Here is a 27,690-nt window from a genome sequence, read left to right as displayed (position 1 = left end):
TCTGCTGACTGCCAGTTGCCAGCAGTTTGGCAGTTCAATTCTCATGGGCTCAAGGTTGACTCAGCCTTCCATCATTCCGAGGTTGGTAAAATGAGGACCCAGATTGTTGGGGGCAATATGCTGACTCTGTAAACCACTTTCAGAGGGCTATAAAGCCCTGTGAAGCAGTATATAAGTCTAAGTGCTATTCCAGCCAAGCAACCCATGAAGCAGGGGTGAAATCCAGCAGGTTCTGACAGGTTCTGGAGAACTGGTAGTGGAAATTTTGAGCAGTTCGGAGAACCTGTAGCAGAAATTTTGAGTAGTTCAGAGAACTGGCAAATACCACCTCTGGCTGGCTCCAGAATGGGGTGGGAATGGAGATTTTGCAATATCCTTCCCCTGCCACACCCACCAAGCCACACCCACAGAACCAGTAGTAAAAAAAAATTGGATTTCACCACTGCCATGAAGTGTCCTAACAGACCAGACCAGAAGCACCCAAGCTTTGAGATATTTAAACTAGGTAACCCCTGAGACATGCCTCTCCATTCCTGATGATGCAAGTATGGAATTTACATTGTTTGTTTGTGTAAAAGGCCATGATACTCATCCACCACCACTACCATTGCCCAATAGATGCCTTTGCTTCCTTCTGTTTTTCTGAGTCCATATAAGAGTGCAAATCAATAGCATGTTTATTCATCATAGGGATGATCCTTAGTAACTGTACAAGTCACCCAGTGTTTTCAGGTGCTGTTGGCCAGCAATACAAGTAGTCCTCGACTTACAATCACAATTGAGCTCCAAATGTTTGTTGTTAAATGAGACATCTGCTCAGTGAATTTTGCCTCATTTTATGTCCTTTCTTACCTCGGTTGTTAAGTGAATCACTGCAGTTGATTAGTTAGTAACCCAGTTGTTAAGTGAACCTGGCTTCCCCGTTGATTTTGCTTGTCAGAAGGTCACAAAATAATCTTGGGACACAGCAACAATCATAAATATGAACCCATTGCCAAGCATCTGCATTTTGATCACGTGATCATGAGGTTGCTGGAAAGGTCGTAACTGTGAAAAACAATCATAAGTCACTTTTTTCAGTGCTGTTGTAACGTTGAAGGTCACGAAACAAAACTGTTGTAAATTGAGGATTATCTGTATTTTTCTTTGTATGCTTTCAGGCAAAGTCTTTTCTCTTTTAAGTAGGGCAATTTTCTCAGATGATCAAGTGTGCACTTCCCTATTCCTTCTGATTGTGGCAGTTACACAACTCCACAACCACCACGACTATGATTCCAATCACATATATTTGGAGACACTGTCTTTTCCTGTTCAAGTGGATTGTTACTTCAGTGAAGAAAACAAAAATCCTGACATAAGGGATGGTATGTCTAACTCCATTGCTTTTGGGGGTGGGAGGGTTGATACTTGCATGACACAAAAGTTTTACTCATGAAACCCATTATGGTAGTTATAGGAGCACAGTCAATGAGTGCCTGCTCAAGTATCTATCAACTGCGAAGCTGACTATCCAATTCACATAAACTTCACAGAATTCAGTAATGGCAGTTTTGAACCAGTCTCTCCAAAGAGCAGGACTAATTTGCTCCTGCCTGCTTGCTCTGATTTAGGCTTGTTTGTTTATATTTTGAAGGAGCAAAACTCTCTTGGATGAGTAATGCATGTATTTTGTTTATTAAATAAACTCTGAAAAGCGCACTATCAAATTTTGATAGCGGGCTGCCAAATTTTGACCATGTGATTTTGGACAAATTCAAGGGGTCCAGGGTCACATGGAATCCATGGCCAAAGAATGATTCATTTCTGTTCTATATTCAGCACAGAAGCTGGAATTTTCAAATATTTGCATCCAATAGATTCATAGATAGGAAGAGAGTCATTTGATTTGACACAGGCAACTAGAGAGGGGAGGGAGAGGTGGGGAGAGAGAATGGATGATAGATAGATAGATAGATAGATAGATAGATAGATAGATAGATAGATAGATAGATAGATAGATAGATAGATAGATAGATAGATAGAGTGGGCGGGCAGGCAGGCAGGCAGGCAAACAGACAATTTTCCCTAGCTGCTTTAGATATGGTCTTTCTGGAAAAAGTTGACAAATAAAATTAACTTATCCCATCTATTTACATGATTCAGAATGCTGGAGGAAAATTAAGATGTGCTTGCTAAGAGATACAGCTGCTCTTGCATACCTTTACACAATCCCGTAATTAATCACCCAGAAGATTGCAAAGAGTAGAACTATATTCAAGAACAAATTACTATTGTCATTAATTACTAAATTGCATCACTAAAGAATTTCATAAGTATATGCAACTTCAGTCTGACCTTGCAGAATCACCTTGCCCCATCTTGAGGTAGCAAACATGTGATGGAGACATGCTTTAACAGTCACTGGATGTAGACTGATCGGCCCACTTCCCCAATCATTTTGTGAATAGCAGTTTTGGTGCATGCACTCTTCAGCACTAAATAGAAATGGGACAATCCTTTGCTTGGCAAAGGGATTCTGAAGAGTTGCTACACCCAGATTGGATCCTGCAACGTTGCTTGCCTAGAAAATACTGCAATGATTTGTAATTTGCACATTATCTTGCATTTCCAAACTTCAGTGTCGATGTACACTGAAGTTCTAAACAATGATCTAACCCAGGGGTCTCCAATCTTGGCAACTTTAAGACTTGTGGACTTCAACTCCCAGAATTGCTCAGCCAGCTGAGAATTCTGGGAGTTGAAGTCCACAAGTCTTAAAGTTGCCAGGGTTGGAGACCCCTGATCTAAACCACACAATCATGTTCCATATTTGTTCATATATAACAATTAACATTTTAGCTGCTTCTTCTCCTGTAATTTTAAATAGTTCAGTAAATAATTCATCTTTACCCGGAGCTTTCATACTTGGCAGGTCGCCTATTATCCATGGTACCTCATTTTCTAGTGAAATCAGTTTCCCCTACAAATAGCTCTATAATCCCATTTGTAAAAGGATTCAGTATAGTCCTTGTAACTTTCTCTGACACATTTCTTCTATCAGATCTTTTCCACAGTTATGTTAACTTATTTCTACAGCTAGTCATTTTCTTTGATTTTTATGAGAAGCCCTCTCATTTCCATGTCCTTGTTTCCACACCTTCCTTCATTTAATATTTGATTAAATGATATTTATATCATTCTATTTCCAAAGACTTTCATGCTCTATTTTTCCTGGTTATGATAGCTTATTCTGAAAGTAATTTAGATATTTTCCTATTTGGGGAAATTTTAGGAAGATCTTCTTTCCTAGCCCCTTTGGTTCTCTTTCAGATAAATGAAGCATAAATGTATCAGACCACAACCAAATTTATATTTAGCAAAATCCTTTTTGAGTGCTATTGCCCCTTTTTCATATGATCTCATGTCTCAAATAGTAACAATATATCCTATAATCATTTGAATTTGTGGCCCATTCTGGTCTACCTAGTAGGGTTGCTGTCAGCTTAACAAAATACTCTCACTTATAACATGTTGAACGTATCCATGAACAAATGTTTCTATAAAATACAAACTATAATCTCACTAATTAGGCATATATAACATGAGAATTTTTATTAGAATTAATGCTTCCAATTATGATCAACGGATTTCCACTGGTTTAAATACATTTGTCCTTATTTGAAATGAAATTTGAACAATAATACAATTTGCCAAAAATCACAAATGAAAACTAAAGGCAATTATACTTTTTATTTTTAAAAAAATAGTAATCTTTAAAAATATGCGGTCAGTGGTGCATGTTTTCAATCTCTCTCCTTAAAGATACTTGCAGACGTTATAAAGATTTTTCCATGTGGAGGACAGTCTATCCATTCACTAGACATAGGCATTGACCTCCACTGGGGGAGGGCAAAAGGAGCTAAGTGATGAAATGTTCGTGGTGAGTCACATCAGAAAACCTGTGACTTATATATTGGGAGCCAATTTTGAGATGGAAATACAAAAGGCTGGGATTTATGTTGTGACATCACAATGCACATTTCACAATTTTTCTTCATGACAGTTTTGCAACAGATGCCAGTGGACATATGGATATGCTTCTCTTTCTCTGGATCCAAGCCCTTAATATTTTGAGCATACACTAAAGCCTGAATAATTGTTTTTAATGTCTTTTCCTATGCACTCTTGAAATGTTGTCCCTGGATTTGAGATCAAAATCTGGAATTTCAGATGGGCTGCTTTTTGTAGCGGATAAGTCTTCTGCATTCTTCATCATCATCATCATCATTCCTGAACCAGAACTCTGTTCTGCAGTAATAGGCAGGCTGGTTTTAATTTGGTTCACTTTAAGAAACAAAATAACATATTTTATCTTTTCGTTTGGAATCTACAACAAAAGGACTAGCTTCACATGCTGTAAATAATATTTGTTCCATTATCCAAGTATCGTCCAACTCCGCACTTGTTCTCCACATCAATAGATTCTTTCCCCTGCCCTTACATTTTCCCACCTTTGTCAGCAATGACCTTTTCCTTCATTGTTCTCTTTTCTTCTTCATTTCCATATCTCTCCAGGAGCTTTTGAATCCCTTTGCTAGCGATTTCTTTCTCTTGTCAGTTACATCTATCAACTTTGTCCTCCCTCCTGCTTCTCTCCACCATGCTCCTTTGGCCTTAGCTATGCTCACCCCTCTGTCAGCCACTATATATTTAATCCCTGTAGTTGTTTTCTGGACTATTTTTTTTCTAAATAAGTTCAGTCCATTAAAAAACTATTAACTATGCCTCCCAAAACCCTCTCAAGCCCACTGAAGTGGTCCATCTAAGTACTCCTAAAACATTTAGCTTAGTATATTTCCTTTCTGTTTTGACAATTTCAGGTTTTCATTGGGTCATGCTCCTCACCAGTGGTGGGTTCCTCCAGGTTCGGTCCGGTTCTGCCAAGCCGGTAGCGGTGACAATATATCATCACCGAACCGGTTTCCCCCCCCCCGCGTTATTCTTACCTTTTATTTGGCCCCACCCCCAATCTATTGCTGCCTCCTGAGTCCCAGCTGATTGGCTAGAAGGAAAAAAACTGTTTAAACTCTTGCCGCGGGGCTTCAAAGGGCCGCCCTACAGCTGATCAGTGTTAAAAGGCAGTGTGGTGGTAGACCAGGGCCTCCAAAAACAATTGAATAAACCAGTGCCTGCAAAAATAAATGAGTAGACCAGTGCCTCCAAAAACAAATGAGTAGACCGGTACAGCTCTGCAAGCAATTAAAAGCCTGGTAGACCAGTACCTCTGCTAAATCCTAAAGAATTGTCACATGACCATTAAGCCATGCCCACAGAACCAGTAGTAAAAAAATTTAGAACCCACCCCTGCTCCTCACATTCTATGATCCAACTGTATGGATTATTGTAAAGTGAAGAATTCTTCTTTCAACACAGACTAGACTTCCTTTGGCTTTGAGATCACCTCCTTATCTCATGCATGTGATATTTATACAAATTCAATATATTTCCCCTTTAATAAGGACTGTGTTCTGAGCTAAAAGTATTATCTTCTAATACCCAAACTTGTCTAATTGTGGGTTACTCTAATATCCTCCTCCCTTTTTAACTTTGCCAGTAAGGATCAAGGAGCTTCTGATCCTGCAATTGTTTTGGTAACACTGAAGTAACACATTCAGTAACACTGAAGTCACTGAGTTCTTTCACCATACTAAGCTGGTAACCATCAGGAGGGTTTTTCTGTATCAGAGTAGTATTGATACATGACTAATGCTGCAAAGTTGGCTTGTGATGGAATATCATGGGCAATTACCTTCTGTCAGTGATCAAATAATGGCTGATCGTTACTTTTAGTATCATGAAGTTAAACAAATGTCATACTCCTGAAGCAATGCTTGTTAAAAAGGAGGAAGATGTATGAGTGGTGTGAGGAAATATGGCAGAGAAGGTATAATGGGTTACAAATGTCTAACTAAAATAACTGTAGTGTGCTATAAAGCACATGTCCTCGCAGTTCATTTTTAGAAATTCTTATAAGAGCAAAAGTTTTGTATCTTTGTACAGTACACCTTTCTCCAATTTGTTATCCTCAATGTGTTGAAACTATCACAGCTCATAAACCACATTCTAATGCCAACATCTTTGTTTAATCAAAGATCATTGTAACTGAAGCATATCATATTCCAATATTCCTTTTTTGAGAGCCTTCCAAGTTGTGAAATTATCATTCTTGTCATTTTCAACCTGCACAGTCAATCTTCTGATGGCCAGGAACAATGAGATTTATGTTCCCACATATTCTAACACATTAAAAAAAACATCTGGTTTGGAAAACGGTCCTATTTTCTGCAATAACTGAAGTTCCAAATTATAAAAAAAGATGATTTTTTTTTCATTTATGGTATGGTTACAATGAAGAGTAAAGAATAGATGAAGCAAAATAATTGAGAAGAAGTAGTAATGTACAAAATCTTTTGCATGTATTGTCTCAACAACTGTTGCCCAAATCTCATTAATGTCATTATTATACCAGCAATGCAAATGGAGCTTCCCTTAACATATTCAGATAAGGTTTATGACTGAGCTGTGGGGACATGAGGAGTAGTGGTGGGATACTGCCATTTTAACAACAGGTTTGGTGTGTGTGCACACACGCCTAAGGCGCTTGCATGCAGCGCTGAAAATGGAGCATTTAGAAGCTCAGCTGCTTACCTTCCAAGTCAGCAATGGTAAGTAGAACAGCAAGAGGGGGGAAATCAGCTATGCCGCGTGATTGAGATCAGCTACAAAGCAGGAAATAAAGGACAGAATAGAGTGGGGGCGGGTAGGCGGAGCCGACTGATCGTTGGAGATACCAGTTCTCCTGAACCAGCTGAATACCAGCTCTGATGAGGAGCATTCTGATATACCAGAATCATATCAGTGGTATCTTCAGCAGTGGGGTTGGATCAAAAAACTCAAGATGGTCATCACAGCAACATAGTCAAATCCCCACTTCTTTGTATATCCATAAGTCATTAACACAGGAGCAGAGTTTCAATCACACTATTGCAACTGCCACATTGACGTTTTTTATTCCCCAGAAGATATTGCTGGTTCCATGTATGTTTTCTCAGGATTAAATACCACTTTGTTAATTGACCTTCCTTCATAGAGTGTATACATGAGCTCTAATCCTGGTAGTGTCTGGTGGAACATGAAAAATAAGTTGGATAAGTAAATCATTTTTAGCAATGTACATGCTCAATTTCTCTATTCTCTAAATAGAAAATATACAAGGGATGGAAATAATATATATTTGGCTGATAAATCCAGTGAGAGTTGGTGGTATTTGGATATAAGACAAAGCAGTCAACTAGATGGGAAACGGTTGCCAAGGTTTTATCAGGAATTTTGCTTTTGTTTTCCGACACAGTTTTGCACTTCAAATAAAGTTTTGTGCTATTAATATATATTTCATTAGGTCAGACATATCTGGCATATCTTTTTTTTTTAAGGTAAAAAGAAAACAGAACCAGGAATTGGGGTACATTGATAAGAATCTGGAAAGGAAGTAAAGAATTTAAACGTGCAATGCCCAGGATTTGTTATTTCTAAACCATCCCTGCTGGGTCAGTTTGAATGCCATAAAAAACAGACGACACATGGCACTGCCTTTATCAAGCTACCCAGACTATTTGTTTTAGTGCGCTGTTGAAAATTTCTTCTGCCATTTTAACAATAATTCTCATTCAGGTTCATGGAAACGATCTTTCTTCTCTTCCCCGGACACACAAAGTCAACAAATTTTAGCAAAATGCTAACAGAATCCTAAAGTGAAATATTTCTCCATTTTCTTTCGTTCCAAGGGGAACAACGCACTTCCTTTAATTTCCAGGGTGAACAATAAGAGATCATCCTTCCTTTCACTCTTCAATCGTCTTTCCACTGTTCTATAGGCACCCTGGATGATACAAGTAGTGATATAAGTGACCTCATGGCAAGCCCTGGCCCTTTTCTGCATGAACTGCAGTATCACACAGGTACCAAGAATGGGCAGTGCTTATAGTTCCAGTGCTGTTTTTATCAGGATGAGCTTGACAATAAAAACCTCTGGATGTCATTGCACCAACTTTTATGCTTACTTGTCATTGACAAAATTGTGACCAGAATATCCCTGTATTCTCTGAAGCTTGTCATCTTTAATTTGACTGACATCATCCTCAATGACTACCTAAGGGTCTTTCCTCTTGACTGAGCATTCTTCAGCTGGTAGAAAACATTGTAGATGATACTTTCTGTCCCTATCCTGCCTCTTCTTTCTCTGTTCCCAGTCACTGTATAGAGAGATATGGAGTTGGCCCTATACAGAATAATTACAACAACGAAAGCATAACTGAAGCCCATGAAAGGGCGGGGGGGGGACATTGAAAACATGTCAGACTGACTCCACCCTAATTCCATGGGGTATTTAGAATCATAGGGTTGGGGGGGACCTTGTAGTCTTGTAGTCCAAACCCTTACCAAAGGCAGGAGTCCTTATATCATCCCAGACAAATGGTTGTCCAATCTTTTCTTGAAAACCTCCAGTGATGGAGATGCCACAACTTTGAGAGGCAAACTGTTCCCTTGATTAATTGTTCTCACTGTTACCACACTGCTGACTCATATTTAAGTAGTGGTCCACAGGACACCTAGATCAGGGGTGAAATCCAGCAGGTTCTGATAGGTTCTGGAGAACCGGTAGTGGAAATTTTGAATAGTTCGGAGAACTGGCAAATACCACCTCTGGCTGGCCCCAGAGTGGAGTGGGAATGGAGATTTTGCAATATATGTCCCCCAGGAGTGGGGAGGGAATGGGGATTTTGCAGTATCCTTCCCCTAGAGTGGAGTGGGAATGGAGATTTTGCAATATCCTTCCCCCAGGAGTGGGGAGGGAATGGGGATTTTGCAGTATCCTTCCCCTAGAGTGGAGTGGGAATGGAGATTTTGTAATATCCTTCCCCCAGGAGTGGGGAGGGAATGGGGATTTTGCAGTATCCTTCCCCTGGAGTGGGGTAGGAATGGAGATTTTGCAGTATCCTTCCCCTGCCATGCCCACTAAGCCAGAGAACCGATAGTAAAAAAAAATGGATTTCACCACTGACCTAGATCCCTCTCACAGGCACTATTGTTGAGTCAAATACCTCCTGTTCTATACTTACAGATTTGGGGATTTTATTTTATTTTTTGCCGTGCAGGACTTTACTTTTCTCACCACTGAACTGCATCTTGTTGGATAGTGTAAAAGGATAGCAAAGAAAAACACAGCTAGCCTTTCAAGCTTCAGTGATTAAAGCATGTATCAATAAAGTACAGTTCCGATCAAGTATCTGAAGTCTGTTCCCTGCCTTGGCCTACCTCAAAGGGCCAACACACTGCCAGTCACCAGACTTCCCTCCAAGATTATGTATGACTAAAGTTGTACATACCTAAAGGACATTCTGGGATTGCATAGGAACAAGAAAGAAAACATTTCTTTGACATTCAGCTAAGGATGATGAAAGCCAGCTCCTCCTGAGGATGAGATAAAAGTACTATCAGGGGGGGCCTCCAACAGGAAAGAAGCTATCTTAGCATTTCTGCTGTAGTTCACTACAAGTGGAGATAGGAGGCAAAACATTGTCTCTTGCCGATGGAATGCACAGAGCTAATTCAGCATAAGGATGTCATGCTTTGCCATTATAAAAGCAGTAGCACTCTGCACCGTTGAAAGCTTTTCAGGGCAATCTCAAACTGAATAGTACCCTTGAGATGATGTCACTAAAGCAAGAAGGACAACAAGGAACAGATGTAGTTGGAACATCCAGAGCCAAGGCAGAGTAAAAGCACTCCTGAGTCAAAGCCAAGTCAATGTAATCAATAATGCAATAATGACCAAAAGGTCATAAAAGTCATATACCATATTTTTCGGAGTATAAGATGCACTTCTCCCCCACACCCCAAAAAAAGTGGGTGGAAATGTCTGTGCATCTTATACAGCAAATGTTGTCGAAGCCCTGCCCACCCACCGGCCCCCACCTTTCGGCCTCTGCCTCCCAGCAATTTGCCTCCTTGCAGCAAACAGCAAACAGCATGGTCAGCTTCAGCACAGCCTGATTTAGCCTGAGCAGCTGATTGGCAGTTGGATCTGCCTCCCAGAATACCTCCTATCAGCTGTTCCAGGCTGCGAGAATTGCTACTGCCCATCGGTGCCGGTGCCACCTATTGCCACTGCCACCTATCACCACCTCCGTGCACCCCATTTTCAGCCTCCCCGCATCCCCTTTTCGGCCTCCACATGCCCCATTTTCATTCTCCACGCATCCCCTTTTCGGCCTCCACATGCCCCATTTTCGTCCTCCATGCATCCCATTTTCAGCCCATTCCAGGTAGCGGGGATAGGCAGTGGCAGTGATCCCCGCAGCCTGGAACAGCTGATATGTGGTATTCCGGGAGGCAGATCCAACTGCCAATCAGCTGCTTGTGCTAAATCAGGCTGTGCTGAAGCTGACCATGCTGTTTGCTGTCTACTGCAAGGAGGCAAATTGCTGGGAGACAGAGGCAGAGGCAGGCTTTTTTTCCCTTGTTTTCTTCCCCAAAAGCTAGGTGCGTCTTGTACTTCAGAGCATCTTATAGTCCGAAAAATACAGTAATTTTCATTGTCTTGTCCTCTGAAGCAAAAACTAATGCCAGCATGCTGCTATCAAGGAAAGAAAGGTCAGAGTTGATCACCTAGGTCTTTGGAGAGAAACCATAACAATTTAATTTAATTTAATTTAATTTGCTCAATATTAAGAGAGCAACCATAGAAAGAGCAACCATAATTTCTTAAAAAGGAAAAATATAGAATTTTTATGCACTATTATATGTTTATGGAATAATTAATGTCTGGCAAATACCACCTCTGGCTGGCCCCAGAAAGGGGTGGGAATGGAGATTTTGCAGTATCCTTCCCCTGCCACACCCACCAAGACACGCCCACGAAGACACACCATGCCCACTAAGACACGCCCACAAAACCAGTAGTAAAAAAAATTTGGATTTCACCATTAGACTATATATTAGGCCGGTAAGTTTGGAATCATCCCAGAAGAAGGAAGAATAATGTCTATGTTATCGCTGAGGAAATCACATGGATCTGTCCATGAAGCCATCAGAAGATAAATCTGCCTTTGCCTTTACATTCATTGAGCCAATTCTTTGCCACGTATGGCAGGCAAATTTTACTTTTGAGACTCATGAGGTTACTACCACTGGAACACCATCTTCAGACTGGAAGGATTTCCATTCTCACAATTCTTAGGCCTAGAAGGAATGGGAAATCCTAATCTATTCTCTCCCACTAATGGGCAGTAAAGCCTGTTATGTTCCTCTTCAAAGTGTGGTGGGGTTTGGGGAGTGGGAGATCCTATCGGAGGTCAATAAAAAAAATTCCACCTCCGTTTCTTTCTTACTCTGTGAATAACAAAAGTTAGTTGGAAATGTCAGGATCAATGCATGAAAAATACAGAGCTGGTTGTTACTGTTTCACCCTTGCCATATACACTGCTTTAATACTGCATACAATCTACCGGCAGCAGCTGAAGGTAGTGGTGTTTTTATTTTTATTATTCTTAAAATCTCACTTCTTTTTTAGCTTTGGAACCATGTTTAAAATGCAACTGATTCAAGAATTTTTTTTCTTTTAGTTACTACATTTATGGTTTTGTTTTCTTCTAAGAGTTTCAGAAACCAACTTGAATATGTCTTCTTTTAACTGCATTTTGTAGTTTTAATCATTGTAAACTTTTGAAAGTTTTTGGGAAATTGCCGCATTGCTTTTTTCATCTCCTGCTCTAAGAAAAAAGAGAAAAATAAAACATAAGGTGCAAATTAATTGTGAAAGCATGCATATTTTTAGAAAAATACATGCTGGTTCTCATTTTGCCCCAGACTCCAGTAATTACCTGGATTCCACATAAACAACTTTCTTTCCTGAAATGGAGTCCCTGAATAGACCTTGTAGCTCCTACAAAGAAATAGCTGAGTCAAAAGTGATAGTTTCTAACTGGAAATGATAGAACTACGGTACTTGAAGCTCCATTTAGTCAAGTGCAGTTGGTTCTCAATTTTTTCACAATTGGGATTAGAATTTCTGTTGTTAAGTAAGGCAGTTGTTAAGTGAGTCACACCCAATTTTACAACCTTTTTTGTCATGGTAGTTAAGAAATCGCTGCAGTTGTTACATGAACCACAGTTTTTTAAAAAGAATCCAACTTCCCCCATTGACTTTGCTTGTTGGAAAGTCACAAATGGTGATCATGTGACATCCCCCTCCCATCCCCATCCCCTGCACACTGCAACTGTCAGGTGCAAAGGATCAGGACTCTCCATTAAGCTGCAGCACAAATTTATTCAAGCCTATACACAAGACTCTAGTCAACTAAAGTTCAACACTAAATTGGTGCCACATAAAGTTCAACAGGATACAGGAGGGGTTGGATTTGGACCATTTGTGGGAATGTAGCAACTTTAAGTTGATGACATGCTTAACTTCACCCCCAGCTCAGCCAGCTCTTCTCTTACAGCAATCTTCATAAATTCACACTAGTTGCCAAGTACCCAAATGTTGATCATGTAACCATGGGGATAAGTGTAAGGAATCACTTTTTTCAACCTGGATCCTCACCCTATGGTATGCCTGCCTCAGGTCCAATTTGGTAAAGATCCTCCCCTTGGCCAAGTGGGCCAACATGTTTTTCATCAGGGGCAGAGGGTACATGTTCTCAACAGACATACATTAATTTCCCTGAAGTCCACACATAAGCGCAAAGTCCCATCCTTTGTCTCTTTGAACAGGACAGGAGCTGTGATACTTGAGCAAGCGAGCTGAATGAATCCCCAAGCCAGGTTCTTCTTAATGTACTGAGCTCCAGACCTAATCCAGTAGTAACAACTCCATTCATGTAGGTGGTTGATAACTGGGTTTATTAAGCCAGACTCAGGCACAAAAATCAGATCCAAAAAGCACTGGTCGTGAACTAGATTAATCCGGAATTAAAGTCAGCACTGGGAGCATCCACCTCCCAATGTGTTTATATAGGCAAGCCATGCCCTCCACTGGCTCAGGCCTTGCCCAGAAGTTGGCTGTGGCTCTGATCAGCTCCCCAAGGCTCCACAGCTGTTCAATGCCTTTGCCCCTCCCCCAGCTGATTGTCAGGCATTCCGGTTGCCTTGCGCTGGCTGCCTCCCTGCCATAACTGATTGGCGTTCCAACAGAGGTTCTCCAGCATGCTGCTGCAGAAAACTCCCCCACAACACCAGGAGCTTCCCTCCCCCCTGGTAAGGCAAACCCCGAAGTTTGACAGGTATATTTTTGTATGAAATTGCTTCTCTTTGAGTAATGTCCATTTCTGCATAGCACACTTAAGAAGGTTAAAACAATGGATCAGGTTGAAAGCAGGACAACAAGAATGACCAGGGATGAGTACCAGTTGTATTTAGCTTGAAAGGAGCAGAGTGAGAAGGGATAAGTTAGCACTTTTCAGATGCTGAAGGAAACTCATACAGAAGCAGAGCAAGATCTGATCTTTAGTAAAGTAGAGGACACTGAGTAGTGGATTTAAGTTACAGGAAAACAGGAAGTTTTTTTTACTGAATGGTAGTAGGAAAATATCCTAATAGGAAGAGCAGCTTAACTATGGAATCAATGAACTAGTGAAGTCCCCTGAATGCAATGAAACAGAAGCTGAACATTTATTTATTTATTTATTGGTTTGATTTATATGACGCCCTTTTCCAGAGACTCAGGGCGGCTTACAAAGCGTTAAGCAATAGCCTTCATACTTTTGTATATACCTGCTTAGTAGGGCTTTCGGAACTTTAATTTGGATCATTATTTGGAACAGGACTCAGACCAGGAGAAAGCATTTAGCTGACTTTGGTTGATCTTTTTAAAAAACACTAAGTAACTTAGAGAAGTTTGGTACTGGGATGGGAGACTACCAGGAAATCTCAGAATTGTAGACTAGGGCTTTAAAAAAAAAAACAGATGACTGGCTACAAAACTGTATGGATACGTCTATGAAATTCAAAGAGTCAGCCTTCATTCAAAGAAACCTAGAACTAGTCTTAATAGCTAAGTAGCTTCTTCTGACTCTGATTCTAATACATGGGTTACAGGGGGAGTTTGCTGTATCCTTCCATGATAATTTTTTTAGATTTATTTTTTATCCTACCTTTATTTTTTTATATAAATAACTCAGTTGTTGATAAAGCTCCTTCTTCCTTCCATTTTGCCCACCAAAGGTGGGTTGGGCTGAGAGAGAGTGACTAGCCCAAAGCCACCCTGCTGGCTTTCATGCCTAAAGTGGGACTAGAACTCACAGTTTCCTCCTTTCTAGCCTGGTGCCTTAACCACTATACCAAACTGGTCTGTGGTTAATTCTTGAACACTGATGATTCCATCAGAAGCAAACAAGAATAACAACAACTTTGTTGAGTCACAGATCGTTTTTATAACTTCTTTAGAAAAATAATTTGCCTACCTTGTTTGCACTAGCTCTGCAGTGTGCTCACATGCCCATTTTTACTTCTTAAATACCACTCTCTTTTTAACCAACAAAGTATCTAACTATGGAAATGGTTCTCTGGGGAGATAATGAACAAGGAGGGAAAACAAGGTAGTAATTTGGAAAGCCAGCAAAAGCCAGAAACCAACTGTTCTGACGTACATTGGGTTGAATTAATTTTCAGTGCCAAGGTTATCTTCTGCTTGGTTCAGAGCAGCCTCCACAACAAGGCATCTTCTAAATATGTTAGACTAGCTCTCATAATGTCCACCCAGTTTAGCCTGGGATTATGAACACAGAAGTTTAATAAATTTGAAGCTTGCCAAGTCTGGGAAGATTGATTTAACCTTCCTTAATCTTATATATTGAACTGCTGAACTGGCTTCTGTGATGTGAGTCCAGCAAAGATTAGAATCTAAAGACTTTCATGCTGTTTGTTAGACAAAAACTGCTCTTTATGTCATCATGCATGGAATACTCACTTCCAGCAAGTACTATGAGCTGGTGAAATAACGAATTTCCACAACATAGAAGGAAATTACTGGGCTGCATTCTTGCTAAGTGATATTGCCTTACTTGTAACTCCTTACAAATTGCATTTCACTTCCAAAGCAAAGTGAGAGCAATACAGTTTCAGCATAAAATAAAGCACCCAAGGAACCTAAAGCCCCTTTGCTCTGAGAGAAAGCAAAATCAAAGGAGAGAAAATGTCTCTCTTTTGTTTCAAGAAATGTATTTATTTATTTAGTAAACATGTATACTGCCTAACTATAGCCACAAAATCTAAGAGTGATTTGAGCAGAATTTTAACGAACAGCTGTTGCAGCCATAAAGAGACCATGTTTTTTAACAATTTCAACATCTGAAGACAGGTTAAAAGGCTCCACAATAGGATCTCAAGCAATCAGACTCAATTTCAGATTACAATTCTTTTTAAATTCTTTAAATTGTAAAGAATTTACCTTTTTTAAAAAAAAAATATTGATGCATACACAATTAATAAAACAATTGTTGGAAGGAAAAAGAAGCCAATACAATCTTTAAACTTTAAAACAAAAGCCCAAACAAAATAAAATATCGGACCAAAACAGAAAAAAAATCTGTGTTTTATATGCTATCCTTACAATATTCACTGAGTTAGTAATGAATACTTATTTATTTATTCAATTTCCATGCTGCCCATCTCACTGATATACTGATTCTATATACTACTAAATAGAGTACTGGTAGTCCTTGATTTATGACCACAATTGTGTCCAAAATTTCTGTTGTCAGGTAAAACATTTGTGATGTGAATTTTGCCCCATTTTACGACCTTTCTTGCCCCTGTTGTTAAGTGAATCACTGCGGTTGTTAAAGTAGTGACAAAGTTGCTAAGTGAATCTGCCTTCCTCATTGACTTTGCTTGTCAGGAGGTTGCAAAAGGGGATCACATGACCCCAGGACACTGCAACCCTCATAAATAGTTGCCAAGTGCCTGAATTTTGACCTCAGGGATGCTACATCAATCAAAAGTGTGAAAAACATTTTTTTCAATGCTGTTGTGACTTTGAACAGTCATTAAATGAACTGTTGTAAGTCAAGGACTATCTATACTACATAGAATATGCTGTAATGTGAACAGTATAAAATAGTATTATAAAATATCATCAGCTCTCTGCCATGGTAACACAGTAGTAGAAATATTGTCTTTTCCAAAATAGGTGAATCCCACATTTTGGACAATCATTGGGATAATAAAATGTTTCCAATTTCTCAACATGATTTGTAACTATCTCCCTTCCATGCGTGATACAGCCAAAATTCCTGATAAGCAGTCAGATTCCAGCGCTTTGGTATATAGTTCAACGTTGTATTAAGAAATGTAATGTTTACATTTCTATTGTTAGTGAGCTTGACAGAAGTCATTGCCCAAAACCATAGAATAAAAATATCAGGCTTGGGGAAACCAACTGAAGTCACATATTTTGTACAAGGCTCTTTAGTTCCTCTTCACTTTCTGCCATTAAGATTGCTGGGAGAAACATCAACAACCTCAGATATGCAGATGATACCACTCTAATGGCAGAAAGTGAAGAGGAACTAAAGAGCTTTCTGATGTGGGTGAAGGAGAAGCGTGCAAAAGTTAGCTTGAAACTCAACATTAAGAAAACTAAGATCATGGTTCCTAGCCCTCTCAATTCCTGGTAAATAGATGGGGAAGAAATGGAGGTACTGACAGATTTTATTTTCCTGGGCTTCAAGATCACCGCTGATGGGGACTACAGCCAAGAAATTAAAAAACACTTGTTCCTGGGGAGGAAAGCTATGGCAAAGTTAGGCAGCATACTAAAAAACAGAGACATCACCCTGTCAACAAAAGTGTGTATAGTCAAGGCTACGGTTTTCCCAGTTGCAATGTATGGCTGTGAAAGTTGGACCATAAGGAAGGCTGAGTGTCAAAGAATTGAGGCCTTTGAATTATGGTGCTGGAGAAGACTCCTGCGAATCCCTTGGACTGCAAGGTGATCAAACCAGTCAGTCCTAGAGGAGATCAACCCCGACTGCTCTTTAGAAGGCCAGATCCTGAAGATGAAACTGAAATACTTTGGTCACTTAATGAGAAGGAAGGACTCACTGGAAAAGAGCCTAATGCTGGGAACAAATGAGGGCAAAAGAAGAAGGGGACAGCAGAGAATGAGGTGGCTGGATGGAGTCAGTGAAGCAGTTGGCGTGAGCTTAAATGGTCTCCAGGGGATGGTAGAGGACAGGAAGGCCTGGAGGAAAGCTGTCCATGGGGTCGTGATGGGTCAGACATGACTTTGCAACTAACAACAACAACATTTTATACAAATGGAAAGCAGCTTGTGAGCTTCCTAGTTCTTTGCCTTTAAGATATCAGTAGAAAAATGGATCTCTTCACAATAGTAAATGCACTTGCTGTGAACCACTAAACTGCCAATGAACTCCCTCCTACAAATCTATTCCACTTTAAATCAAACATGTTTTAAATTCATCCATTTCTAATTTTTAAAAAGTAACACACAATGAAACAGGATTGATAAGACACTTAATTTTTTACTGCATCACACCAGGATTTTTTTTCCTTTTAGTTTTAGTATCTCATGATAATAGGAAATGGAAAAGAAAGTAATGAATGCCTTCTAAAAAATTGTGTTACTTATGTTTATTCATTTATAAGTCATCTACCACTTGTTTCATAGTTCAAACAGGACACCAGTCTTAAGGCCTTAGTCAATGAATGAATGAAAGAGCCAAATGGGAAGTGATTAATCACCTAGAAGTTTTTTATCGGGAGATTAAGGAAGTCTGGTGGACAGTTAGGAACCATCTTCATTCTTTGTCTGTATTTGGATCCCCAACATGTTTGTAAAATATACCCCTGTCTCCCATTCTTCTCTGGATATCCCACAGAAGGAGAGAGCCAAGATCTCAGCCATATCCATTTTCAGTGTGTCACATAGTTCACCACAGTCTACAAACATTTCTAATGAGAATGGTTTTGCAGTTGTTGCACTCGGTGTCAATTACATGACTTCTTCAGATAATCCCAGTTCCTCTTTTGCAGGGATACGTGCAAAGAACATTTCCTTAGATGTTAAGCAATTCCAAAGGCAACCACAAGACTTCATCAAAGCATTGAGAAACTGAACTTCTTTAAAGATTTGGTGTCTGGCAAGCGGCTGAAGAAGGCCTCCTCCAGTAGTTGTTTTCTTAATCTATAGGATTATGTATGTGTGCATTCTGTTAATTTACCAGCAATACTACTATTCAATTGGAAAACAAGAAAACAAAAATATACAGAGTAAGATGCAGCAAGTTACTACACATGCCTAAATTGAACTATATAATATGCATAGAATACTTGGAGGAAGAGGCTGCCAAGCAAATTTTCTTGGACAGCAAAGAAATTGTGGAACAGGGGTGCTATTCTGACAGGTTCTGGAGAACCGGTAGCGGAAATTTTGAGTAGTTCGGAGAACCAGCAAATACCACCTCTGGCTGGCCTCAGAGTGGTGTGGGAATGGAGATTTTGCAATATCCTTCCCCTGGAGTGGGGTAGAAATGGAGATTTTTAAGAATTCTTCCCCTGGGGTGGGGTGGAAAGAAGATTTTTAAGTCTCCTTCCCCTGCCACACCCACCAACCATGCCCACCAAGCCACACCACACCCACCAAGCCATGCCCACAGAACCGGTAGTAAAAAAAAATTGAATTCCACCACTGGACAATACAATTACAAAAATTGACTCTCTTATTATCATCTACCAAATGTTATTTTCCAAAAGTCTCTGGAGAAGAGTATTAGAAAATTACTGAAATGTCCCAGCACTTATACAGGAGATATTATTTTAAATATTTTACCTACCACCACCACAAGCCATTCAAGACAGTCTGGGATCTGGGAGGTTGAGATACCCTATTATTATTTGTCCTTGTTTTGAGTCCTGATATCAGATTTACATTCAATAATTATTTTGCAGGAAATGTGTCCTGTTTGTTTGCAGATGGTGGCATATATCACATTACAGGAAGAATATGTGAAGGTTCCTCTAATCTTTTGCTTGTACTTATTAGGGACCGTGATGGTGCTATTAGTGAAGAAGTGAAGCAGAGTAGATCTCTGGATTTATTGAAAGGTCTGTTTCCCATAATAGCAACACCATCCTATTATTTCTTGTTACTCAGGCTGGTTAATTATGTGTATGCAAATATGGATCTGCCATGTATGGCTAAGTATCTATGGAGATTCTCAGTCATCTGGGTCATTGTCCCAAAGGTGCTTTTTCTAGAAGCAACTGGACTTCCTTTTTTTTTCTTTAACAATGTTCCATTTCTCATCCAAGAAACTTCTTCAGTGCAACAAGAAAGTCCAGTTGCCTCTTGAAAAAGCATATTTGGGTCTGCCATGTAATGGCTGAGAAAGTGCAGTGTCATTGACCACTATGGGCTATAGCTTATTAATAAACTTTAAGTGGTTTGAGCTGTGACCACCAGTGGTGTTCTGTTGTTTATTTCTCTGATCTGTCTTTTAATATGAACTTCCTTGGAATCTATTGATTTGTCTATTGATTTCATTGGGTGCATAGTTTAATCTCACTCTCATTGTAGGAAAAATTGTTGTCAAATCACTTCAGAAAATGTTGCCAAGAAAGCTACCTATGTAGCAGTGGTGGGTTTCAACATTTTTTACTACCGGTTCTGTGGGTGTGGTTTGGTGGGCATGGCATTGCTTGGTGGGTGTGGCAGGGGAAGGATGCTGCAAAATCCCCATTTCCTCCCTATCAGCTGGACTCAAGAGGCAGAGAATAGATGGGGGCGGGGCCAGTCAGAGATGGTATTTACCGGTTTTTATTAATTCAATTTATTTATTAATTCAATTTGTATGCCGCCCCTCTCCGGTTCTCAGGGAGACTCAGGGTGGCTCTCCGAACTACTCAAAATTTCCGCTACCGGTTCTCCAGAACTGGTCAGAACCTGCTGAAACCCACCTCTGCTATGTAGTTCTAGGAATCAGGGTGAACTTGAAGGACTATGAGAACGGTATCTTATAGATATTTTTTAAAAACCTTCGTAGATAAAATTCAGTCCTGGAGGAATGGATGATGAAATTACCATGGAACCAAGCCATAATCTGAAAATGATTATCCAAGTAAGAACAAATCTACTCCTATAGATATTGATTAGGGACAATACCAAGATATTGAAAGATGCTGAGATGTCATACAGAAAAGGAAGGTTTCATTTTCAACTTTCTGTCAAAATTATCCACAGGGCAACCACAGCTATTTATGTCTTAAATATGGGTGTAAATTTGAATTTGAAATTATTCTAAAAAATCAACATCATCCCAAAGTGCTTAGAATTGGTTATAGTCCTCTGAATGGGAGGAAAAAAGCACAGCTGGTTGGGAATTTGAACAGTTAAGTGATTCTTCAGGTAAAAAGTAGACATCCATTTTCTCTCTCTTGCCCACTGCCTCTCCTGTCTATTATATCTTCCTTCCTCAAGCAACTTTAGGTTATATATTTGGAACACATGGTCTAGAATCTTCTATTCCTTCAAGTAAATTTTGAATAGAAAATATAAAGAAATATTGTATTTTAAACATCTATTCTTAAAGTGTGCCCCACCTTGTCCATCACTCTGCCTGCTCTTTGTCTATCACATTGCTAATGTGATCTCATTTCAGGGGTGAAATCCAGCAGGTTCTGAAAGGTTCTGGAGAACCAGAAGTGGAAATTTTGAGCAATTCGGAGAACTGGTAGTGGAAATTTTGAGCAGTTCGGAAAAGCGGTAGTGGAAATTTTGAGTAGTTCGGAGAACTGGCAAATACCACCTCTGGCTGGCCCCAGAGTCGGGAGAGAATGGAGATTTTTCAATATCCTTCCCCTGGAGTGGGGTGGGAATGGAGATTTTGCAGTATCCTTCACCTGCCACGCTTACCAAGCCACGCCCACCAAGCCACACCATGCCCACCAAGCCACACCCACTGAACCAGTAGTAAAAAAATTTGGATTTCACCCTGTATCATTTCCTTCTGACTTTCTTCTCTGACACATAAAACAGAGTGTATGAGTGGAAAGGAGATTCATTTATAGAAAATTAAGAGGTGGGCAAAGTTTAATATCCAGATAATCACGTCCCCTGACTGTAATTATCTGGGTACTAAGCTTTGCCTAGCCCTTAATGTTCTATAAATGAATCTCCTTTCCATTAATAATTATAAAACATGCTTCACCAAATCTTGTTCAGGTCAGATTAAAGAATGCTTCAAACACATATGGAACACTTCAGCTTCCAATGTTTCTAATCTAGACCTGAAGAAGTATAAAGTTCAGACTGAAAAATCCAATAACAAAGTTCCATTCTCCTGACTATTAATTTACTGTAAATTTCCAAATGACGCAAATCAGAAACATCGGCCTGTTTTACAAAGGTTGAGCAGTTTTCGTTGCTAAGATAAGGCAGCAAGAGACAGTGGATCTGTGCAGGAGTTTCTATATATAAATTTGTCAATGTGAGGAAACCCAACTTAGAGCTGTCACCTTTTCTTATATTTTCTTAACAAGGTCAGAGTTCATTGTATTTGCTTTTTGATAGCTTTTCTCAGGCTTGGCTCCTCTGTTAATAAGACAGTCAATAATTCCATGCTTTAATTTGACTTTGTAGTCAGTGCAATCATTTACTTATAGATTCTTGCTTTTTATTTACCGACTGGGAGGGTGGGTTGTCAGATTTAGAGCTGCCACAAAGCTGTCCAAGAAGTTCTGAGAGTCCCCATTGATTCAGGGTGTAATCTCAGGCTGTGAAGGCAGCAATCTTATCCTCATTCTTTACTAAGATTTAATTTATTTTTGACACCAGGAGTCTTGAGCTTTGAGGCTTCTCCTCATTGAAGATGCTGACCATTACATCAACCTTCCATTAGTTTCTTCGCATTAATAGAAAAAGCAAGGAGGTTTCCATGGAAGCAGACAGTGGTCACTAGTGGTTTCCATAGTGTTGCTGAAGACATGTGCTGATGTTAAGGGAATGAAGATTATACAATCGCCAAGCCATTTGTATGCTGTCCAGTCATATTGCATGTTATACCATTTAATCCCCAAATATTCAGAGGCTAATTGAGATTGTTGAGTGTGCAGATTCAAAGCAAAATAGAAGAGGCATCAATAGTCTGTTTCTTTCCTTTTCCTTCCTTCCTTCCTTCCTTCCTTCCTCCTTCCTTCCTTCCTTCCTTCCTTCCTTCCTTCCTTCTTTCCTTCCTTCCTTCCTTCTTTCCTTCCTCCTTCCTTCCTTCCTTCCTTCTTTCCTTCCTCCTTCCTTCCTTCCTTCCTCCTTTCTTTCTTTCTTTCTTTCTTTCTTTTTTTCTTTCTTTCTTTCTTTCTAGGTTCTAACACGGGTATGTAACTGTCATATACCTTTGACTGAAGACTGGTTCACTCCTTCTACCAGGGATGATTTGGGAGGAATGCACGCAGGACCTGTGAGGAAGGAAGGGGACAGCCCCAGTCAGATCAGCCAAATCAACCCTAGCAATCAATGGGGTGACAGATGTTGTAGCCTGATTGCCCTCACATCCAATAGTCTGAATCATTTACCTGTGAACAACAATAATGTTTGGGATGCAAGAGATCAATAGGATCCACCCAAGAACCCAATAGCATCTAATTCATCAAAAATCACTTGGCTAATTCCTGCCAAAATGGAAGAATAATGCAAAGTCAGTGGGTTTGATAACATGATTCAACAAGTTTGTTGAAGCAGTGGGAAGGATAGATAGAAGTGTGTCTACATGGTATTCCATTATAGATGGAGTTTTGAGAGGGACCATATTCCTCACCTGACTTTCTAGCCAATAGAAATTATTTCCAATTAGATTAGGAAATCTATATTTTTTGCTTTTTACTGTTACTGTGCAATTTAAAAAGTACTACATTTTTCCAAAGAAAAGTGTTTTAAAAAGTTTAAGAAAGCTTAAGTTTCCAAAAATAAAAAGAGAAAAGTAAAGAAAATCTATCAATATTAACTGCCATTTTTAGGATGCAAATGTTACAACATTAAAACATAAGATTATTTAATTTTGATTTTCTTTTTAAGTTCAGTAAAACATAGAGAAAAAAGAACCGCTGCAATTCACATCAAAACATCAGTTATATGATAATAGTTTCGGTCTTGAACTACTTCCTACATTTTATTTTAAATAACCCAAAGCCAACATGGTGGTGTAATTGACTCCAACTGGATTGAAGTCATCTTCACATTCCTATTCACCAGTGGTGGGTTTCAAATTTTTTTGCTACCGGGGTGGCTTGGTGGGCGTGGCATGGCTTGATGGGTATGGCTTGGTGGGCATAGCAGGGAAAGGATATTGTAAAATCTCCATTCCTACCCCACTCCAGGGGAAAGATACTGTAAAATCTCCATTCCCTCCCCACTCCAGGGAATGGTTACTGCAAAATTCCCATTTCCTCCCGATCAGCTGGGAATTATGAGGCAGAGAATAGATGGGGGCAAGACCAGTCAGAATTTTTACTATCGGTTCTCCGAACTACTCAAAATTTCCGCTACCGGTTCTCCAGAACTGGTAGCAGAACTGATGCAACCCACCTCTGCTTTTCACCCATATATAAAATCCACTGGCTCCAAGTATTAACTCCCATCTTCTCCTGTTTATGACATGAAACGTTTATGAAATGTGAAGAAGAAAACCGTACATTTTTCCTTGCCTTAAATTTGCAATAATAATTCGAATAGCATCTTAATTTATTTGCCAATTCATTCCTACCTTGAGATTTACTTTTTAAAAGATTACCATAAGATGTGTATGTCTGTGTGTTTATGTGTATACATGTGTGTGAAATTTGAAACAGATCTGAACAAATGTCTCTGCATCCCTTACGAGTAGACTATGAAAATGATCGATAAAACCCTATACTTAAGTATTTTTTGGCATTTTAAAGTTAGCATTTTAATAAGCTGCGAGGTGCAGGATCTGATTAGTTTTCTCCAAAATTATTCCCCAGGCTTCTCAAAGTGCCCCATAGTGTCAGCTGACAGAGAAAACTTCCTCATCCAAGTTCTACAAGAGCTCAGAGAAGATGGAGCAATGTGGCTTCCATGTGATATCTTTGTTCATCCCTCACATACCCTGTTGGAAAAGACTGGAGCCAGTCCAAGTCATATGCCCTACTATACAGAAAAAGTTTCCAAACAAATATCTCAGTCTTGTTAAAAAAGTCTATGACATTTGACACCTCTATTCATTTGTATGTGCTGATTATAGATACTTTATCACAAAACTCTTAACATGATTTGTGTCTAGCCTTAGATACGTTATCACTTTTTATAATAAAATCTTCACTACCTATTTTATTTTTTATTTTTATTTTATTTTGAATTTGTATACCGCCCTTCTCCCTGAGGACTCAGGGCGGTGAACAGCCAAATAAAAACATCAAATACAAATATTAAAATACAGTTAAATTGAATTGTATTACAATGTTTATATACACCTTTGATTCCGTACCTAAGATACATTGTGTACATTTCAAAGGCTACATACTTTTCTGTCTTTAAAATCCTATAATTGCAAAATTCTATTATGGTAATTGTATAATGTATAATTATACATGTATAGTGCATAACTGTAATGATGGGGAGAAACTAATTCTGTGTAGTGATTAAGACATCAGGCTAGAAACTGGGAGACTGTGAGTTCTAATTCCACCTTAGGCACAAAGCTAGCTGGGTGACCTTGGGCCAGTCACTTTCTCTCAGCCCTACCAAGAAGGCCATGGCAAACCACTTCTGAAAACTCTTATCAAGAAAACTGCAGGGATTTGTCCAGGCAGCCTCCGAGAATCAGACATGGTTTTACAGAAGAAATAAATCATGATGGTAAAATAAATAAAACTTAATAAAGTGTATCAGAATACTAATGTATGCCTCATTTACATCAGGGAAGAGGTTCTTTTAGATTCCATTTCATTTTTTTTTCCTGTTGGACGCATTTGTAAAATGGTTGAAAAGAAGCCAGTGGGCTCTGTTCCAGGACCCAGTTTTATCCATTCCACTTTCAAGTAATCCCTTTCTCTGTCAAACTAATGAGTTCACACTAATGATAGAAGCTATGGTTTTCTATAAACTCAGTCCAGAAGAAATAAGCAGTGTTGCTTGAGGATAGGACAATTAAAATTCATAATATATGAAAGGGATTTAAGTGTCTTCCATCTCTCTTTCTTTGTATAGACAGCCTCTCTTTCTTTTTATGAACAGCCTTGTCTGGGAATAGCAAATATAGAAATTCATACCAGTCATTTCATAGAACAAAATTATTCTAGGGTTACAAATTATGATAGAATAGGAAGCAAAAGATTGCAGAGCCTTGAGTTCTTGGGGGGATATATATCTCTTGCACTTCTTATCTGATTTCTGCTAAAGTAAACTAGCTAGCAGTATAGCTATATATTTCTTGGGCATATTGAAAAATAAAAATGATAGGTCTACTTCTACATCTTTGAAGACCTCATTAAGTTCATGACAATTAGTTATAAACACTAAATGTCCATAGTTGATCATCTCTATTAAGTGTCTACTCCAATAAACATTTGCCTGAATAATTTCAAACACACACACACACACACACACACACACACACACACACATCTTGAATTTTTACTACAGCAGAAAATGCATTGTTCCAAAACTGAGCATTTTTAATGTTTTGAGTCCTCAGGATATAGATTTTCCAGGGGATTCCACAGGAATGGAAAAAAGAATTGCTGAGTACTTAGCTCCCAGAGAAACTCAATTCTAATCCTGAACATTAAATAACATTACAGAATCCACTTTTACCATTCTAAGCTTTTGATCTAAGTGCACATTTATGTTGAATTAAATTTTGGTACCATCTATGGATCATCCACTTAAGTGCTCAGATACAGAAGCTCTCTGTGAGGATCCTGATATGATTTCTAGGGAAAGTGGCATATTGGTAGGCTATATTCTTGCCATCATAATTCACCTCCCACCTGCTTCTGTTTATATGGTTTAGGCTTCTCGTGTAATCTGACATTTTATTTGTTGATATATTCTGCATATTGAAATAAATTTGTGGCATCAGATATACTTTGCATGAAAAGTATAGATTGATGGCTAGTTCTCCAAAATCTTAATAAACTTGCTGGTACCAGATTATGAAATTTCATATACAGATACATTTCAAAGTGAAATCTCATTTTTATGAAAAAAATATTTAAAAAATTATGGAATTGCTTTTACATTGGGCTCCAATTTATTGTATCAATCCCAGTTAAAACTAGTCTGGCTTTTTACTCAAAATGTCTTTGAGTTTGCACTGAGATCAACAAAGAATCCTGTAGGAGCTTCAAGTTTGTGATGACAAGGCCATAAATTAAGAAAGCTGAGCAGGCTATTGAAGTTTGTGTCAAGAGTGACCAAGGGACATATAAATCACCCTTCCCGTCTCTTTCTGCAACCAGACACTCTCTTCAACACAGCTGATAATTTAGTGAATTCTTCTCTAATCTCCACATTGCTTCTCTGTGGGGATGAGGCTAAGACAGGGGACCTCACTGTCTTCATCAGACCACCAGCTGACCTCTTGCACCAGTCACCCAAGAAAATTTCTTCCAGAGGCACTGCCTTAAATATAAGTGACTGCTGCTTTATCAAATGCTCTTTTACTGTCATCTTGGCAGGAGATCTGATCCAAACCTATGTGCTAAGAGGGTTTTGGTGTCATTTCCTTGTGCAACTTTACATGTTGTATTCTGATGTGGGTAAGATGGTTTCTTTGCCATCTGTTTATTTTACTTATCGCAGAGCAGGCACACACATGTGTAGATAGGGAAGATGCCAGAAATGTGTCTGGCAGATAGAAATGCAAATCAAGAGCTTTAAGAATGAATGCATAACCTTACAGGAAGACCAAGGTGGTTAGTTTATTGTTCTTGACACAACTTTCCTTGAAATGTGCTGACTAAATACTTGGATTAATGTTCTAATAAATACTGTTTTTATACTCCAAAATTCCCCTAGATTTCTACAATGGAGACTGAGATCAGAGGACTTCCCTGATCAAACCAAAGCCCATCTACTTCAATAATTGGACTACCTTCAGCAGGGGTGGGTTCTAAATTTTTTTACTACCGGTTCTGTGGGCGTGGCTTATTTTGTGGGTGTGGCTTGATGGTCATGTGACAATTATTTAGGATTTAGCAGAGGTACTGGTCTACCAGGCTTTTAACTGCTTGCAGAGCTGTACCGATCTACCCATTTATTTTTGCAGGCACTGATCTACTCATGTATTTTTGGAGGCACTGGTCTATCCATTTATTTTTTCAGGGACTGGTCTACTCATCTGTTTTCTTTTAACACTGATCAGCTGTAGGGCGGCCCTTTGAAGCCCCGCAGCAAGAGTTTAAACAGTTTTTTTCCCTCTAGCCATCAGCTGGGACTCACGAGGCAGCAATAGATTGAGGGTGGGGCCAAATAAAAGGTAAGAATAATGTGGGGGTGGGGGGAGCGGAGGGGTGGGAGCCAGGGGGTAGAACTGGTTCGGTGATGTCATATTGTCACTGCTCGGCTCGGCGGAACCGGGCCAAACTGGGAGGAACCCACCACTGACCTTCAGAAAGTCT

At 39.3% G+C, this 27,690-nt stretch overlaps 3 long non-coding RNA genes across 6 annotated transcripts; 1 reads left to right on the top strand and 2 right to left on the bottom strand.

Moving 5' to 3' along the window:
* Window positions 1–3,571: 3,571 nt before the first annotated feature.
* LOC117660609 (uncharacterized) lies at window positions 3,572–5,128 on the bottom strand. Its single transcript, XR_004589734.3, has 2 exons — window positions 4,986–5,128; window positions 3,572–4,323 (listed from the first exon to the last, which is right to left on the bottom strand). It is a non-coding gene; the product is annotated as an uncharacterized LOC117660609 (long non-coding RNA).
* A 1,905-nt stretch (window positions 5,129–7,033) lies between these two features.
* LOC117660611 (uncharacterized) lies at window positions 7,034–15,427 on the bottom strand. 2 transcript variants are annotated; one of them, XR_004589738.2, is made up of 3 exons: window positions 14,502–15,426; window positions 9,426–9,510; window positions 7,034–7,161 (listed from the first exon to the last, which is right to left on the bottom strand). It is a non-coding gene; the product is annotated as an uncharacterized LOC117660611 (long non-coding RNA). The 2 variants fall into 2 exon arrangements; XR_004589739.3 differs by lacking the exons at window positions 7,034–7,161; window positions 9,426–9,510 and adding exons at window positions 11,558–11,810; window positions 11,922–11,983 and having other exon boundaries at window positions 14,502–15,427.
* LOC117660610 (uncharacterized) lies at window positions 13,221–24,395 on the top strand. 3 transcript variants are annotated; one of them, XR_004589735.3, is made up of 3 exons: window positions 13,221–13,296; window positions 18,094–18,256; window positions 24,052–24,395. It is a non-coding gene; the product is annotated as an uncharacterized LOC117660610 (long non-coding RNA). The 3 variants fall into 3 exon arrangements; XR_004589736.3 differs by having other exon boundaries at window positions 18,094–18,330; XR_004589737.3 differs by lacking the exon at window positions 24,052–24,395 and adding an exon at window positions 20,103–20,130 and having other exon boundaries at window positions 18,094–18,330.
* Window positions 24,396–27,690: the final 3,295 nt, after the last annotated feature.

This window comes from Pantherophis guttatus, chromosome 2 (assembly GCF_059756535.1).
Source record: "Pantherophis guttatus breed Tessera chromosome 2, ASM5975653v1, whole genome shotgun sequence".
Lineage (NCBI taxonomy): Eukaryota > Metazoa > Chordata > Lepidosauria > Squamata > Colubridae > Pantherophis > Pantherophis guttatus.
This window is presented reverse-complemented; position numbering and strand designations above follow the sequence as displayed.